Below are 18669 nucleotides of genomic sequence, written 5' to 3'. Positions count from 1 at the left end.
CAGCTTTATGTAGACAATAGGGATCATGCAGAATATATTCGTTTGCTCATATGAAGCAGAATTGATCCGAGAATTATTATATTAAAAAAAGGTTAGATAAGTTATAATATTTCCTTTCAAGAAATTGTTAGACTATAGAAGCGTTTCCTCCAATAGTAACTTCATGCAGTTGGCTGATAGTTACCTTAAATTTTTATTATTGCTACACAGGCATTTTTCCCCACGTCATTTCAAAATAGCGATCATGTGATATTCACGTGTTCCACAGAAACATAATATTCAGGTTATTCTCATAACGTAAAATAAACGTAGTCACACGTGATATAAACGTTATATATAAAGCCACTTGATATCAATGTGATAATATAACATGGAATGGAAAAATGGACCATATTGTCTTTGTTGCATATTTTTCAGTTTTTTCTTAGTCATTTCCCTTTGACTACATAAAGAAATGCCTCTACAGAATATCGATACTTTTGCTACACAGAAATGGAAACTTCACATTGGAATATTCAAGAGACGCATGTTTTTTGTCGTAAAACTGAGGTTCCAACTTCTAATTAATTTACAACTTTAAGAAGAATTCAGCGCTTTAGCATCAAGTAAAATAGCAAACATACCAAGCTCTAATGAAATTCAGAACGAAAAGTCCTTTACAAAATGGCAAAATCAAAAGCTCAAACACACCAAACAAATGGCAAACAACTGTAATATTCTTGACGTGGTACAGGCATTTCCTTATTTTTAAAATGGTGGATTGGACCTGCATGAATATGCATTGCTAATATATTTTGTTTTAGTGAAGTTATCGCCATAAATTAAGGTTTTGTTCCTTGATATTAATGCTTTCGGTTATCGGTTATTTGGTTTCCAACGCTTTTGTAATGTATATCAATATTTGATCCCATGAAAACAATACAAGGTCGTTTCTTCTATAAAAAATAGGAGTTCAAAGTTTACTGAATTCATGGCTTCCACAGACGAAAATGTTTCAGTATTATTGATATCCTCAAGATAATTGACAATTTGTTATTTTTTAAATTTGTGGTCGAAAATCTTTATCAAGTTGAGATTTCATTGTTTGCTAGTGTTGAAGTTTGGTTAATGATTTGATTAAGAAGAAATCAGTAATAGATTATTCAACGGTTATAATGGTTATGATGGTGATCGGAATTTGGTTAAAAGTTTCTCAAAAACGTTCCTTGTGTGTTTATTGTTTTATCTACCTCTTCTGTCCCTAACAACAGACAACAGACAAAACACAGAGGCCTACATAATGAAAATATAAAAATATGAAGTTCTAAAAGCAACATAGCTTTGAAAGTGAGAATGGAAATAGGGAATGTATCGAAGAGACAACAACTTGACCAAATACCAGAAAACATCTCAAGGCAACCAGTGGGTTTTCAACACAGCGAGAAAATCCCAACCCTTCAGGCGGGCTTCAGCTGGTCCCTAAACACATGTGTGTATTAGTTCAGTGAAAATAAACGTCACCCTAATGCGCATGTAAACGATACAATAATTTGGCTTGGCAATCAACGACAAAAGAAAACTAATTCATAAGTAGCTGATAAACCAGTTTATTTAAAATGTGCAATTAATCCGTGTCTTCGTACGATCAGTACCGTTTGTGACAAAGCATGATAAATATACTGATATTAACATCTAATTGCATATATTTTAACTTAAGTGGTTATATAACAAAGATAAGCTATATTGTATATCGTCTGTTGACGATATCAGAATAATTATTTGTTAATATATTGGTATACACATTAGTTAAATTGGGCATTTGTTCCAAATCGTTAGAAGAACATTATCATATCTGGACTGTTACGAAATATACGATCCATTGAGGTAAGAGAAACCATACTCACAATGAATGCTTTAGGAAAAATATTATCATTTATTTTACAAATATTTGTTTTGACGACTGTTTATGTTGACGGTAAACCCTGTTCAAACTCCAGTTCAGGATGTCAGCAGATAAGGATGCCACTGGTTTCAAACCATCTGAATGCCCCATTAGTCGCCGAACTTGATGTCACGTCAATAAACAAACAGTTGAAAACGTACATCCGTGATGACATTGAATCCACTTTTTCTGAGGATATTCAGGACCTGGTGAAAAAGGAGCAAGATGATTTAAAGGTCTTAATGTTAAAGGATTACTCGTCGAAACTGAATATAACAAAAGAAGACTATGACAATAAAATTTCGAATATAGTTCAACATATTGAAGCCGAACAAGGTGAAATACAACTTAAACTATCCGAGGCTAACAAAAATTGAAGTGAAAGTGAATCAACCTTCAATACTGAAATAACAAATCTGTTGGTTGAGTTTCAACAAAGACTAGAAAACTTGAAACTAACAATGTTATCGGGATATCTAGAAAAACTGGAGCAATCAGAAGATACTAACAACCAAAACATAAACAGTCTTGTGAGTGACCTGAAATTTCAATTTGCTAATTTATCAGAAGAGATAAAAAAGGAATTTATTCAAGGTACTACTTTCTTACACACTCAAAAGACGGAATTAGAAGAATGGAAAAGAAATTTGATGGAAACATTGAAAGGTAAGATTTCTTCGAATATTTGTGTTTCTGATTTCCATTTTTAAATGAATGTCAAAGCATAAATCAAACCTAGCTGAATATGTTGAGTCTATCATTTCAAGATTAGTTGAAAAGCATAACATGATCAATAAAATAGAAATCAGATCAGTATTAAGTTCAAGAACAAATGTATTCCCATTTGGCATGAAACTATCTAGTATTCTGATTTGACATGAAAGTTGCTTGTGTTCTTATTTGAAAAGAAAACAATACCAGAGTATGGAGTCAACATGTAAACAATGGTATACATATTTTTGACCCCTATGGAAATGAAATAGATATTGGCATCCTCGTTGGACTTTTATTTTGACAGTATGATCTCAACAAAAGAAGATATTTCAAAAACACTATTTTAAAAACATCCTGAGAAGACAAAAAGTTCAAAAAAATTAAAATCTATGTGGTTTGTCTTTTAGTAAACAGACAACCAGCTTTTGGTATAGGCTATGTTCTTTCTTTTCAATCACAAGAATATATAATTTTCGTGTTATTAAAGTACTAAAATAATTGAGGCTACATAAAACAATGGTATAATGCGTGACCTTAATTGATTGATTGTTGGTTGCGTAACGTCCATTGATGGTTTCCCATTAAACTAATATCATACATTCAGATATATTGATGATGTTCTTTCCATTAGTAATCCAAACTTTTCTGATCGGGTTCCATCATTATTTCCTCCAGAACTAGAAATTAAAGAAACAACAGAAACAGCTTCATCTGCCTCATTTTTAGACTTATACCTCGAATTTGACATAAGCGGTCATCTCAGTACAAGAATCTCTGACAAACGAGACGATTTTAATTTTGAAATAATCAGTTCCCCCTTATTAGTAGCAATATACCAACTTCACCTGCACATGGGTTATACATCTCCCAACTTATTCGGTATTCAAGAGCTTGCAGCTGCTACTCAGACTTTATAAAACGTCACCAGTGTCTGAGCAGAAAGTTGATTAACCAGGGGTATGTCAAAGAACGTCTCGTACTTTTTCTAAAAAAAATTATCGGAAGATACCAAGACCTTGTTGATAAATATTCCGTATCAACTTCACAAAAAATACACGATGGTCTTGAATATAAATTTTAGGTACTGACGTTGTTTATCATCTTAATGTTTGTATTATAGTATTCATTTATTTGTCTTTGTAAATTATTATTTTTACTGTTTAGTATTTGTTTGGTAATATCCATTTGACGTGGCTCGGTACTTATACATCACATCATTGTGTTATTGTGCTGTGGTAAATTTTTGTATTCGTGTTTTTCGTTTTTGCAAATGTGCTTTGTTTATATGCCTTTTTGTTTTTCTTTGTTGACATATTTGTTTGTTTTTATAGTGATTAAGATTATAACACAATGTTGACTGATGTACCCCTATTTTTGACATTTTTACCTATTATGTATGTTTTTTTTTGACATTTTTACCTATTGTGTATGTTTTTTTTTGTTTTTTTACACATCGTTGTCAATTTAATGGAATTGTATGCGACTGTCATACAAGTGAGAGGTTTAGCTAGCTATAACACCAGGTTTAATCCACCATTTTCTACATAAGAAAATGCCTGTACCAAGTCAGGAATATGACAATTGTTATCAATTCGTTTATTTCAAATCTTGAATCTATCTCTGTTTTTAGACTTTGATTTCGGACTCGGGTTTGTAAATTGGTTCACATTAAGATCCAAAGGGTCTCAGTTTGATTTTTACAAAACATTGAATTCAAGGGTTTCTTTGATATGCTGAATCTAAACATGTATTTAATTTTTTGAGTGTGGGCCCAGTTTTCAAGTACGTTCAAATCGGGGTCCAAAATGAAACTTTCTTTGATTTCAACAGATATTGAATATATGTGGTTCTTTGATATGCTAAATCTAACCGTGTATTAAGATTTTGGATTTTGACACGTAGCTTTTGGACATGATTCATTTCTATGAAAGTTTCACAGTTTCAGAAAAAGATCGGCAAATGTGGCTGTACAGTTGTTGAATAAAAATCGTCTTTATACATAATCAATTCAAATGTCAATTAAAACAGAGGGGTTCATGTAATCGTTTTGAAGCTAATAATGAAAAGCAGTCGAAAAGGTAATTTTTTTCCAATATGCCACAGTTTGACCGATGAAATATATAAAATCGTACGTTAGCAACATTATAATTTCCAATGTGACTGTATCATATGCTTTTATCATATCTTTTATCTTTTTTTTTCTCTCCGAGTAGTAAATCAACCACTCACATACAGAACGCATATACTTAGGTGCGTGGTAAAATTTTTTATAATATTGGCCATCACAAAATAAAAAAAAAACACAAACGACCTACTCTAAATTTTTGTGTGTAGTAAACTTTAGAATATACGTTCTTTATTCAGATATACTAATTCTGTGTTGTGTTAGTCCAGTACCAAAATTTACGAAGATGGATAACAAGGAAAATAACAGAAATACCGAATTCAAAGGAAAACTCAAAACGGAGAGTTCTCTATTAAATGGCAACATCAAAAGCTAAAACACATCAAATGAATAGAAAACAACTTATATTCCTGACTTTGTACTGGTATTTCTTTTTGTAGAAAATGGTTGATTAAATCTGGTTGCATAGCTAGCTATACCTCTAACTTGTATGACAGTCGTATAAAATTAACCCACTTCACATAGCATGAACTTACAAATGTCTCCTTCAATGCAATTCTTATATCATGTACTAGTTATCCTGTCAAAGGCCTCTTAACCTATAGTAAAGAACACATTAACACCCGATAGCTATGAATTCGATAAATTTTAATCATTTCCATTATTTACCAACAATAACAAACGGTTATGAGGTCTTCATCTTCTACGGTAATTCAACATTCTAAACTAAACCAATGTCTATTACGTGAATGGTGTCATTTTTTGTTTGTTTTTTGGTTACAAATCGATAAGACATTATTTGACGAGAACGATAAGAACAAATGCATCATATCCAAATTATTATGCATCTTTCATCTTTAATTTTTCATAGACACTATTTACTAACATAATACAGTATATTTTTTACTAACTGTGTGCCACAGGGCCAGCTTGTTTCTTTGTTCATTTCTACCAAATTATGATTATGAATACAAAAGTCTAAGCCAATTTTCCCATACATTTCGCCGGTATTTCTTTGAAAGAGCAGGTTTTTATTTTATCCAGTGAGTACTTACCATCTCATATATACCTTTAAACTTATAGCTGAGGTTAGCAAACAAAATATATTCATGAAAATATTGTTTAGTCATCACATTGGTCTATTACAAAGGCGAATAATTCATTGTTTTCCTAAGTCAACATTCTAATCATATGCAATTATTGAACATTGTATTCAACTTTCCAATGACAGTGGTTATGTTCTCTTCTTTTGTGCGTCGGATATATCCGGACCTTGAATTTTGCTACTGGATGACTGTGTTACCGAGGCATATCTATAGATGCACAGACTGGCGACACATGTTATTAAATGTTGTATACATTTCGATTCTCCCTGAAATATTTACTTTCATGCCTTTTTAATATCGGGACAAATGACACTAAATTCCCAACTTCAACTATTTCAAAACAAAATATCTTGACAGGGAATTAGAAATGATCCAAAACCATTGTGAAAGTACAATTTAAATCAAAATATGGAGAGTGTCCGTATTAACTTGTTAAGCGAATGTCAAATTGGGAAGCTTTCCTTGACATGTGGGCATGTACAGTTTATTTATTTGATTGCAACTGTTAAGTGAAATGACTCTTCAAACTTTTTTTCTCATAATTTTATAAAAAGGATATAGCTTCTCATATTGAAACTATAGAACCCAAAATTCTCTACCGAAAATAAAAAAAAATTCTTTAAGAAGTCAAGAAGACTTACAAAATGTTGGAGTAAAATACTTTTATAAAGTGGGCTTTGTCATATTTAAAATTTCTCTAACTTACAAAAACATTTATTCATGTCACAAACAAAACCACTGTCGATTTTCAAGGCATAGGACAGGTAGATGAATAAATTGCGTTGTTCAATTATTTTGCTTTTTTTTGTTACATCTCATCTTGATCAGTATACTAAAAACATTATAAGTACTAAATAATATCAAAGATTAAACAAAACTCGACACTGTCAAATGTCATAGGTTTATATAAACGAATTGGTTCAGACGCATTAGTTTTGGTGATACTTTTTGACTTTTGCTGTTATTGTTGACATTGTCCAATTTCAAATCAGTTGAGTTAATAAATATTCGAAATGGACATATACATGTAGTGTATCAAATTTTATTAGGCATCTACACTTATAACTGGGTTACTATAATACCCGTTATTGAGACTTACAAACTTGTTCGTGCAATTTTCATTGTTATTCAATGCAAAATAATTATTTAAGATAACTGCGACGATCGTATTTCCTAAAAAATTCTTTTGTTTACTTATTGTACCTCAAACTTATCAACCCGAGGTAGGCCTTTAACTTGAGCTTAACTTACGATTTGGATCATTGTTAATTTCTATTCTAGTACGTTTTACGTTTTACCTCTAGCCAAAGCTCTATCTTATTAAAGTGTAGCTCTAAAATTGTTATTATTTGCTTCAAGTCGATCCACTTTGCACCTCGTCGTGAATACGCAAAACATATTTGGCACTGGACATTAAGGGAGCAATCAACTAATCAGCTTCATTTAGTGATGAATAATCTTTATTCTTCAGTTGATAATTGTCTCAAATTGTTTTCCAATATTTATATATTTGATTTTGATTTTTATCTATATTTGATTTTAATTGTAAATTTTATCATTTCTCTCCTCATTTTTCTCTTTGCATTTATATTTTTATTCTAACATTAAATAACATAATTGATAATGGCCATATCAGGGGTTACATTGTATCCTATCCAGCCAAACTAGGAGGAAGGGATTAGAACAGGAAAAAGCTCTTCATTGAGTTGCAGTAATTCATATCTTGTAGCTTGCACCGACGGCAGTCTCGTCTAGGTGTCAAAATTTGCTATGCGAGTTTTTTTTTATATCTGGTATAGTTGTCATAAAAGCAAAAATGGATATAGAAATGTTGGCACCAACTTATAGAAGGATTCAACTTATTTTTGCCGACTTATTTGTTCTTTAGATATTGTCTTACCGGTCGGTTCTGTTATTTTTAAGGTTTTTTTTTCCATCTACAATTGTCCTTGCAAAAGGCGCAAACAATGTGTTAAAATCAGCCATGCGACATTTTTGAAGATTAAGCTGACCTTTGTTGTTGCTTAGAGATTTCAATCATATAACGTGTACGTAGATCGTATTTTCCCCCCTCAAAGAGTTGTTCAAATGGTTCTTTAACTTATAGATAGCGTTAAACTCTCACTTCACCAGGAACTGAATATACAACATTTCTATTCTGACCAGACAAAGCTGCGTATTTATACATCCAAACAGCCAAACGGACGCACCCCTGTAGCAAGGGTAGATATTTCTATACCCAAGTCAATCCTTTGGTTTTGAATAAAAGGAGATAAAGGTATACATTAATACGACAGCAACCCAACGACACAGACAAATCAAAACATTAAGAGTCAATATACAGTCTTTTGTAATAGAAGGATGCCTATACAGAATAATGATCTCAAAACCGCCCCATGACTAGAAAATACGGAGTTAATCTAATACTAGTATTCTGATATGACGACCTATTATCGTCAACCAGTATAATCACAATATATCTACCCTTAGCACAAACGCATTAATACACAAAATTTGCTGTGGTCCGCGGTACGCCCCCTTCAACGACCTACTTTCTATTCGATAAAAAAAAATGAAATTAATTTGAAACAATTTTTATTGAATAATAAATAGACGGCGCTTCATTATTATTTCGTTATTTTTGTTTTGCATGTAAAAAATCGTCTGCTGCACGTGAAAGCAATAACATGGGCACCCCATTTGCAGATTGGCATAACTATAGAGTACTGTGGCGAAAAATACAGACTTATTAATCATGAAAAGCCAAACGCAAATTTTGCTAGGCATTACAATGTTTCAAAACTGGAATTGTAAAGAAGGCTTTCAGGAATGAATTGTACGAGATTCCGCCACTGTCAAGCACCATAACAATCAAGCCTGTCGTATCGGAGCCAGAGGAACAGTTTTCCTAGTCTGACAAGGAGTTATTTGACGTTGAAATAGAAACTGACCCTCCGCATGATCAGCATATAAATTATCCTACAAACAAAACTCTAAGATCCAAAAGTGCAAATGTACTATCCATTTATACTAACAGAACTTTTTTAGAATGCACTCTATACAAATTTTAAAGTGTATTTGAAAAGGATGTATGTCTTATTTGAAAATTCTTAAAATAAATCCAAAATGTCAATGTTAAAAAACATAATGGAACAGGCAGAATTTACATGTATAAAAATAAGATGTGGTAGATTGCCAATGAGATAACTGTCACCCAGAAAACCAAATCACATAGAAGTTAACATCTATAGGGTACTGTGAGGCCTTCACCAATGAACCAAACCCATTCCACGTAGTCAGCTATAAAAGGCACCAAAATGACAAATGTAAAACAATTCAAACAAGAAAACTAATGGCCTGATTTAAGTACAAAACAGTGAACAAAAAAAAAAACAAATATGATATACAGCAACAAACACACCGAATTAAAGACACATACAAAATATTGTCTTTTAGGGCCATAACTGCAATGATGTATGATGGGGCATAAAAGACAAAAATAATGAGTAGCCCTTTCCCTAAATACCATTAACAAGGCACTGTAACGTCATAAATATAATGTCATTCTAATATTCATCACACCATATATTTGTTTTAATTCAAGCATGGCCATGAGTTCAGCACTGATACAATATATGCATATACATTTTTTTGTATATTATACATGTTGTATATGGAGTGATAGCTTGGCAACTCATGTAAAAAACATGCAAGGTCAATGACGAAGCAAACAGGATTAACACACCAAAGTGATTTAATGCAAACAAACAACTCTTTACATGTACATGTATTCTGTTCATAATTAAATATTAAAATTCCAATAAGGCAACGACTGTTGAACCTAAATCTGGGGAGGGGTATCGTTTACACCAAAACATTCAATTTTGAATAACAAATAGTTTGATCCGTTTTCTGATTAACTCTGACTTCGTGACATCTAATCATGTCTTTATAGGACTAATCAAAATGCTAAAACGAGACGGGAAAGATGTAATGTGCACAAAAAAGCCACTTCAGAAGGGAATATCCCAGTAGTTATATTCAAGTGGGGTAATTGGAGTCGATGATCCTATAACTTAATAACAAAATAAGATCTTCTGGGATATCGTCTTAAATTTTGGACGCCGGGGACAAGAGGGACTTCATCTTCTCACTAGCACAAGTTAATGATAAAGATCATGAGTATTACAAGATGACTTATAACGAGAGAAACAAGACCCACCACGGCATTGATTCCAGGGGAAATTGCCAAGAACAACGCATGTATGCAAATCATGAAAATACCGCAATATGTCCTGTGGCAAGTCTTGACCTATATCCTGGTAAACTCAGCAATAAATGTGACTCCTTGTTCCAGCAACCTCTACAATACCCCAATGCAAACATGTGGTATGCTGCACAACCAGTCGGTAAAAACAAGCTTGCATGAATGATGTCCCGCATATCAAGTGCGGCCGGGTTATCAAAAAGGTCTATTAACCACTGCATCAAAGCAACCGTTGCCACAGGGTTAAAGCAGAGAGGGGTCGACCTCTTGTCCATAACGAGCATTACTGGGCACAGCCATGTTAAATCTCTCAACAGCTACATTGAAGGACCTTATGATAGTGACCGCCGCAAAATTTCAGCAGTGTTACAAAATCTTGGACCTGATAATACATCTTCGTCTAATTCTAATACACTTACCTCTCAGTCTGCATCTGTTTCGACAACTGTTACTCCATACAACAACACTACATGTACGTCGAGAACAATATTTTCCTCACAGACACAGTCACAAACACTTAACATTTCAAGAGATCCGTTGTCTGACATGAACATTCCCCAGACCGCAAACATTTCTGGTGGCAACATTACCTTCAACTTTATCCAAAAGTAGTAAAATATTCGACAGATATTCAACAATCCATTTAAAAATCCATGAAAACATTTCCATATATTGACATTGCTTCATTGCACACTGAATACACTATTGATTTTATGTTTGAATAAGTTCACAAGCTTGTAGTGTATTTCTTATTAATATTAAATGAGTGTTCTTTCAAACATTGTTGTATTTATAAAGCAAAAATAAATATTCCTGTTCTATTCCATATGAATGTGTCACACACAATACAATATTCACGCACAAAATAATGAAAATTCTGTTTTAAATACAGGGGGGAATGGAACAGCTAAAGAGTATCTTGTGTATAGGGCTTTCACGGTTGACAAAATAACCGTGATTGTCCTATTAGAATCGAAATAATTCATGTCAGCCGTAGATTTGTTTTCACTTAACCATGGGTTAGGCATTTTTATTCGTATTTTACCCTCGCTAACGCTCAGGGTAAAATAATCGAATATAAATGCCTAACCCATGGTTAAATGAAAACAAATCTACGGCTGCCTTGAATTATTTCTAAATTATTTACCGTCAAAGTTATCCCAACAGGCACAAGTGTTTGGTTGAAAAATATCACCTGCCCTTTTTTAATTTTGATCGGTGGAAATTGAAGAAGGTGTAATATAAACAAGCAGAAGAAAACATTTCACTGTTTAATAACGGTAGAATAAATGATGATACTAGATTACGTCCGGCGGCAAATTAAATGCATATTCAGGACGAAAACATGTAGATGTAATATGAATATTAATCCTGCTTTGTATAAGACGACACGCTGAGCCAGATTTTTTAGGTGTTAGTTCACAAGCTAACAGTTCACAGGAAGAAAAGTCACCCTACCCGGAAACATTTCTAACTCCTAGCCAGTCTGTGCTCTTACTCTTAAAAGCCGCGTGTTTAGCGCTGAAAGAACAAATACCAATTTTAACGTCTTTGTTTGACCCGGTGTGGATTCGAACCAACGACCTTCTGCTCTCGAGGCGATCACACTCCCACGAAACCAACAAAGCGAGCGGTAGTATATATTATCATACAAAATACTCAAGTACAATAAACAATACAGTTTCACATAATTATCACAGTTACTACAGGTACTGACATAATTTATAACAAACCTTTCTGAAAGTGTCCGTTTATAAAAAGTTTGAAATTATAAAGAAACTAAAGTTTCAACTCCCTCAGGCAAAGTTGACCTTAGATGAATTTGGCTATTTTTTTAGGTATTTTTGTCATATAGCTCGTCAACTGTTTCGGTACTTATACATCCTCGGATTTCAAATGTTTGGCTTTGAGCGTTCCTGATGAAGGTAAATCCAGAAAAGCGCTTCGGACGCATGAAATTATTAAACGTGTTGTTATCAATTTTTTACTAAAGCGAGCTAAAAGTATCTAACATAAATTACATGTCACAAATGATATTGGAAACTACACGTAAATACCGATGGCCGACTTCAGAGTAGATTTCATTGATCAACGCTCTCTGCAAATTAAAAACTCTTGTACCAATTATGTGTGGGGTTCGGATGTGGCCAGCTGTTGCAAGGCTAATTTCCGTCCTTATTCAATATATCCTCATTTTCTAGTGATATTCCAAGTTTCACGTCCAACCACACCGTCGACCTCCTATTGCAAGACCTACTTATTGTATTTAGAATGTTTGTGTTCTCGTCATGAACATGCATGAAATATTTGCCACTGGACATAAGGCAAACAACAATCAATCAACTTCATAAATCATTCTATGTACATAGTACACGAAGACAAGAGCTTGTAAAATGCTATAATGTAAAATTTCCATTTAAATCACTCAATAATTGTGCAAAATTATTTATGTTTTTTTTTTGTTTTTTTTTTTTGTTAGCCAATTTTTGCAGTTTACCACATAACTTAACACTTATAATTTTTTGTTAATATTTCTTTAATATGGTTCTGTTTTATTACGATATATATGGTCACGTGTTTCCTAATATATCTTTTGTATATTTTCACTATTTTGACATATTGACTTGACGTTCCTTTTTTTAAAATGATATTGACTCCATGTTACTGAGAATAGTAACATCGAGTCGATATAATTTCCAAAATATAGGAACATCGAGTCAATATCATTTTCAAACTAACACTATTTACATATGTAAAATATAAATTAAGAACTTTCAGTCTGTCAACATGGTCAATACGTTATATGTAGACCTGTTAGATCATATTGAATTTCAGACTTCGTACTCGGTCAATATAATCTGACCAATTCCATATATAACGTTTCGACCTCGTCAAAAGCCAATAATTGATAATTATAATATATGATTATGTCAGGCGATTATAAAAGTACATTGTAAGCAAGGTAAAAGTTTTTTTCAAGGTGTTTATGCTTCATTTAGACGTGAAAAGGGAATGATGGACGACTGAAAAAAAGTATTTGTTTTCATATAATACATTGTATTTCAATTTAATGATCAACCTTGCGAAAATATCTCATATATATATACGTTTTGATCGAGCCTCTCAAGCCTACAGAACTTGATGCTAAAGATGTTACATTTAGGCTATTTAATACGATTTTGTTTCATTGAAATTCACAGACAAAAAAAAAAACAAACAAAAAACAAAAAAAAACAAACAAAATAAAATTTCTTAATTAATTGGACTGAACAGACTAAACAAATTATTTTTCATTTGCATGTAACGTAGGATAGGAAAATAACAGAATCAAAACCAAAATGAACATTTACCTGAATATTGTGAAGGACCTTATGCATTAAGGTCTGTACGATTATGAGTTTTGAAACAAGCTACTTAAATAACTAATTGTTGGAAGAGTTTACTTACTGTTTTCATATGGTCTGGTCTTTAAGAATCTATTTCACGATTACTGACTGATTAAAAACATCACATATATGTATCAAGAAGTTTTTGTACAGAACATTCATTGGTCAGTTACAAATGAGGCCTGTATAGGGTCTCGATTTACTCATTTATAAAAATATAAACCGTTATTTTAAAAAGTTGGAATTAAAAAATATAAATTAACCCCTTAATTTTATTAACCTAGTATTTTGTTTACAAAAACATTATAATAAATATATAACTAAATGATGTACTGCCATTTAATCGGTCCGTTCCAATGTAATTTGGTAACTGTTACTTGTATATATCAGTCTGAGTACTTATTTAGACTCGTCCAATTCAGGGTAATTAGGCTTCTGCAAGTGTTTTTTATGTACTTTTCTTATGTTTTTGATGGTTTGTAAGTTAGTAAAAGTTCAATGATTAAGTTAATATTGATATTAAAAGACCTTCTAACAAAAGGGTAGTTCAAATCCCCTCGCCCTGTAGTCTCGGATGTCTCAACATCCCTTTTTGTTCGAAGATATTTCAATGTAAATATTAACTAATCATTAAACTTCAACTATTACATAAAATATTTAGCAGATATTATTTCTTACACACATACCTATCCTTATTTTGCAAACATAAATGCAAAATCGTTGAATTGCTTTTACAATTTTCTTAATAAATTGTTAACTATCTTTGTGTGACCTTTATTACTCATACAACTACAAGAGCTAATATGATTTACTTATAGTTATGATGCAAGAATGTTTATAGACAATCCCTGATGAGTTGTAAACTTTTAACATCTCTGGAATACAGTTTGATGTATTCGTTTCTCTTTAATGAATGCATTCTGAATTCTAGGAACTTATAAAGATATAATATGTTAAAAAACAAACAATATTCATTTGTAGATACATATGCTCCCCTACAGTACAAAGACTGCAGCTATATGAGGAGAAGACACCGGCAAAATCGAAAATCTGTTATTTTGCCGGCTATGATTAAGATATCTTAATTTAACCTGGCAAAATAGCATATTAGTATAGCTATGTTTATTTCGCCGGCGCCGGCAATATAGTGATTTTTTTTATTTTGTTGGTTCTTTATAAAAAAGTAAATTTAACTGAATCGAAGTGAAAAAAAAAAGAATTTGTATAGACATAAAAAAAAACATAGTTAGCTTCCATTTGTAGCAACACTCACAGTCTGATATTGCATTAGAATAAAATCTCAGATTTTTAACTACTGTGGATTCATTTATTTTCGTGGGTACCAATTTTCGTGGATTAAGGAAAACTTACATGTTCGTGGATATTTGATTTCGTGGTTTTGCCGGAGTCTGCATACAAGCCTGTGGGAAATTTGTCATTCGTTGAACATTTAATTTCGTGGTTTACCTATACCCACGTAATCCACGAAAATTGGTATCCAACGAATAATAATAAATCCACAGTATATGGTGTAAAAAAAATCAAAATCGCATGCACATTTGATAAAACATCACATCGCTTCAAAACCAAAAACATTTAATTGCATTTGCTTTTAAATAATAGTCAGTTCTTTGATTTGCATATCTGTAAACACAATCTTCCACTCATCCAAAGGGGTAAAATATCCATTGCTATAGAAACATACTATTTTGCCAGCTTAGATAACATATTTTATTCAGAGCCGGCAAAATATCATATTTTCTATTTTGCCGGTGCTGACAAAAATAGAGGATGAATTGTACGTAGGAGTTAGAATGTCCCTCTGGTATCTTTCGCCTCTCTTGTATAATACAAATGACAGGAATAATGGAACACAATGACTACAAAATTTTGTCTGCATCAGTTAAGAGTGCCAGCTTTTTCTCTTTTTATTTTAAAGTATTAACTCGTCACTATAAATCAGTGGTTTTGATACTCCAAGCTAGCTTGTATAACACAATTATGAGGTCGCATCAACCAAAACTGACCATATTTGCATTTTATTATGAAAATTAAATAGCCATATCATAAGTCAGTAAATTTGTTAGCTGATAATTGATGTATAGGCATATGACAGCAATATAGAACACACTGACAACAAAACTTTGTCCACATCAATTTAGATGCACCTGATATCATCCAAGTTTTAAGTGAGGTTCGTGTTGCTCAGACTTGAGTCAATTCCACAACCGAAGCATCAAATGAAATTTAAAGTCCATGTATTGGGAAGCTTTAGTCGTAGGGTAACAACGCGTCTTCCGATTTCCGACGGGATTCTTAAGTCTGACATTTTCGTTGAATTTTTTTTAAGAAAAGACACGTCTGCCCTTTTATCAAATCTGTTTATCCCGATGGTCATCGTTTTCAACAAGACAACGACCCAAAGCATCGCTCCAAGCTTGCCAAAGGTTTCATGATTGACAATAACATTAAGTGGTGGGACTGCTGGCCTTCCGAATCTCCCGATATAAACCAAACTGAAATGGTATGGAATATGCTGAAACGCCGACTTCAAAGAAAACCCTTAAAACTAAAGATGACCTTCAGACAGCTCTACAAGAGTTTTGGACCAGAAACTTTACTATTGAGTACTGCAACCGCTTAACTAATCATTTATACAAAGTCGTCCCAGTAGTAATAGCATTAGAAAGACGTGCAACAGCCAATGTACCTTGTAAAATATTTCCAGAAAGGTATTTTGGTAAATCGATTCGATATTTCAAAACCAAGTTAGATTAACCAAGTTTCACCAGGAAGATCAAACACCTTCTACCGCACTGAGAAGACCAAGGACACCGAGAGATGCAGCAGAAAATATTTCATAACAGCATTTTGCAAGACTTCCAAAAGCATTCAAAAAGGTATCTTTAATTTGTTGTACATTCAAAGAGTTTAACTAATTATATCCGTTTCCTGATCAAATAATGACCTATACTGTTTGCGAATGATCTCTGAAACGTATACATTGTATATTTGTTGACCCTCCTTGTTCTTCAAGTACCGAAATAAAAAATTTCGAAATTTCGATATTAAGTGATAAATTATCTTTTTTTAGATTTCATAAAACTCTAAATTCGTTAAATGTTAGTGTCAAAATGCAGCTAAGACAATAACTATTAAACGAAAAAAAATATCGTAAGAAATAATACAATGCACACTGCCACAATGTGACAAAGTTAATGTAAACACGTATTTACGCTTTTCAGTTAGTTTTAAATTAAGATCGAGAATACTTCCTGCACACTATTTTACCAAGAGAAAAATCTCGGAAAAAAAATATTTAAAAAATTTTCATTATAAATTATTTAGCCAGTCGTAACCAAAATTCATGAAAGTGAACAGGAAAACCCAAAAAGTTTTAAAACACATGTACACACGTGTTTTTATCGTGTCAATCTTGACCACGCTTTCACCAGCAATACATTTAAATGTTCAATCGGGTTCTCTTACTGTTCGAATATTTTATTAAATAACCATCGTATCTTACAAACGAAAAAGTAGCTGTCAATATTCTACCTTTCATCAGCGTTGTCATTCGTGTATTTATTATTACAGTAAGATTTCACGTTTTGAGAATATATTTACATTACGTTTTCAAATATGAATAAAGACAGGAAAACAATGTGTTAAAATAGATAACTGAAAAACGAAAGCTAGTAAATCTACAAAATTGCAAGAACATATAATTTTCGACGAAATGTAGAAGTAATGGGAAAAGAAGGAAATGGAATTGATATTTGATTTGTATTCATAAAGAAAGATTAATAAAAAAACAATAATTATATAGTGTTTCTTCCTCGGAATTACCTGAGAAAAAAAAATTTCTTCTATTGGTAAATTAAACAATTTGAACTGAAACAGTCTGAAAACCGTTCATGCCTTTTAAATGTCCATTATGTAATTATTGCACCTGTTATCAGCTGATGATTTGATTGACAACAGGTAATCTAATCATCGACATTTAGGTCGCTGATGCTTGGCCTTTTTTAAAACCATTTTTCAGACCATGTCCCGGAATGTACTGTATATAAGATATATTTGACCGCATCAACAAAAACTGACCGTATTTTTATTTGCACTTTATTGTTTAAATCAATATAGCCGCATACAAAATCTTTATTTTTTTATATGTCAGGCCGGATTGTATAATACAATTACAGCAGTATTGGAATACTATGACTACACAATTTTGTCAGCACCAATTTAGAGTGTCACAATGTCCTCTTTTTATTCAAAGTATTGATGTGTCACCAAAAAAAAAATCAGTCATTCTACTAACTCAGGCTTAGAAATTACTGTTGCCTTTAACTCATAATGAATTGTATAATACAAATGACAGCAATATAGAACACAATAACTACAAAACTTTGTTCACATCAATTCATATGCACCTTTTTTCATAATAAATTGCAAATGTGGTCAGTTTTCGTTGATGCTGTCAAATATTTAAGTTAGATAAATGAATAAAGGCAAAAGTAGTATACAAATGACAGCAATATTGAAACACGATTACTACAAAAGTATACCCGCATCAGTTTAAAGTGCTAGCTTTTCCTCTTATCCAGCTTATTTAAAAGCTACTGATTTTAAGTGACGAGTTAATATTTTGAGTAAAAAGAGGACATCCTGGCACTCAAAACTGATGCGGATTTGTTAACTCATAATGGATTGTATAATACAAATGACAGCAATATAGAACACAATGACTACAAAACTTTGTCCACATCAATTTAGATGCACCTGAGATCATTCGAGTTTTAAGTCAGGTTCGTGTCGCTCAGTCTTTAGTTTTCTATTTGATGTATTGTGTTCTATTGTTTGTCTGTTGTCTTTTTCTTTTTTAGCCATCTCGATGTAAGTTTATTTTCGACTTATGAGTTTCAATGTCCTTCTGGTATATTACGCCTGTCTTTTAGAATGCAAGCATGTTCTCTTTCTATTCAAACTATTGTATCACCACAAATATCAGTAGATTTGATATCACAGACTGGTTCGTATATGAGCAATATTCGACCGCATCAACAACAACTGACCATATTTGCACTTCATTGTGTAAATTTGTATAGCGGCATGATAAATCATTTTTTTTTTTTGTTATGTCAGAACGAATT

This window comes from Mytilus californianus, unplaced genomic scaffold (genome assembly GCF_021869535.1).
Source record: "Mytilus californianus isolate M0D057914Y unplaced genomic scaffold, xbMytCali1.0.p SCAF_18, whole genome shotgun sequence".
In the NCBI taxonomy this organism is placed as follows: Eukaryota; Metazoa; Mollusca; class Bivalvia; order Mytilida; family Mytilidae; genus Mytilus; species Mytilus californianus.
This window is presented reverse-complemented; position numbering follows the sequence as displayed.